We start from the raw sequence: 1,669 nt of genomic DNA on the forward strand, positions 1-1,669 counted from the left end.
TCTTAGATCCTTTATGAGACTATGATATCGAATATCATTACATACTTGTCTCATCTGTACCATTAAGTCTCAAGTTAAACTTGACAACTTAACCTAAGGTAAACCATATTCAAGCTGTGGGAACCACGATTTCCCACCCTGCCTCACAAAGATAATCCGACACGCTCAGCTTTGGCATGACCCGTGTTACGGACGATCGATGCCTTGACAGGCGCTCTAGTAATGGGAGGTACACACTTAGCATTACATAAATATGGGATTTTCGAAACCACACTTAGATCAAGCATCTACTTTCAAGCTATGAGAACCACCATTTCTTCATCTTGCCTCACCAAGATAATACGGCACACCCAGCTTTGGCATGGCCCATGACACGTACGATCGAGGCCTTGACAAGTGCTTTTCTTGTAGAGCTCCTAGATCTAACCGGTTTCTATGCAACGATTGTATATATCAAGGATCAATAATTATTCCTTGATCAGATGTATTACATAATCCGAATAGACCATCCATTCGATTATGTAAACACAATCTCGAAGCTCCCACTCAATCAAGCATATCCAATATTTTGATTAAGTCACATGCATTCTTTCACTATGGACCATCCATAAGAATAAATCATGTTATTTGAGTCACAATTGATCAGATTAAGCAACGATTGCATAATCGGACTTCGAAAACGAAAAATATTGAATCTGGACCTCGAACCGTCCGTTCTAAAGATAGAACGGACGTTCCAGAATGGCAGAACGTTCAGTCTCGACTTCAGAAGCCAGAACGGACGTTCCGCTCTGTAACCAAGCAGAACGGACGTTCTGCTGGGGACGGAACGGACAGTCCACGATTGTAGAACGGACTGTCCGCTCGAAGCCATGGAACGGACGGTCTGCGAGACAGAACGGACGGTCCGCACTTCGCAGAACGACCGGTCCAGCCACAGAACGGGACGGTCTTGCCTCAACATCTGGAACGGACGTTCTGACACTCAGACCGTCCGGTCTAGACCTGCAATTCGAGGTTCAACCTCCCTTTCCGCAGCTCCAGTCCGCCACCCCGGACCGTCCGGTCTGGCTTACCCAGAACGGACGCTCTAGGGTTCATGAACGTGATCAGATCACGTTCTACCGTGTTCTCGGCCCCGATCAGATCCTAGACCTGCAATTCGAGGTTCAACCTCCCTTTCCGCAGCTCCAGTCCGCCACCCCGGACCGTCCGGTCTGGCTTACCCAGAACGGACGCTCTAGGGTTCATGAACGTGATCAGATCACGTTCTACCGTGTTCTCGGCCCCGATCAGATCCGAAACTGATCTGAATTCTCCTGTGAACCCAAAATTCGAACTCCTGCACTCTATGCAACATGAAACATGCAATCTACACTAGATTCAATCATCAAACATGCATAGAAATCAAAGCAAACTTGGATTCAAACAATTCAAATCCTAAAACGTGCGTGATCGGGTTCTACGATATCAAAGTACGAAACCAGGCTCTGATACCACTGTTGGGTTTCCTGGGATCTCTAGAGCGAATCCTATTCCTAAGAGATCGATTCTAGGGTTTGCGCAGTGGATATAAAACAAAAATTGATAAACCCTAGAACCATGCTTCTATTGAAATCGTAGAAACTCGTTAGAACGCTTACCTCAATCGATCCGGGGCCTGTATCAA

Source organism: Tarenaya hassleriana, unplaced genomic scaffold (genome assembly GCF_000463585.1).
Source record: "Tarenaya hassleriana unplaced genomic scaffold, ASM46358v1 Cleome63, whole genome shotgun sequence".
NCBI classification, from domain to species: Eukaryota; Viridiplantae; Streptophyta; class Magnoliopsida; order Brassicales; family Cleomaceae; genus Tarenaya; species Tarenaya hassleriana.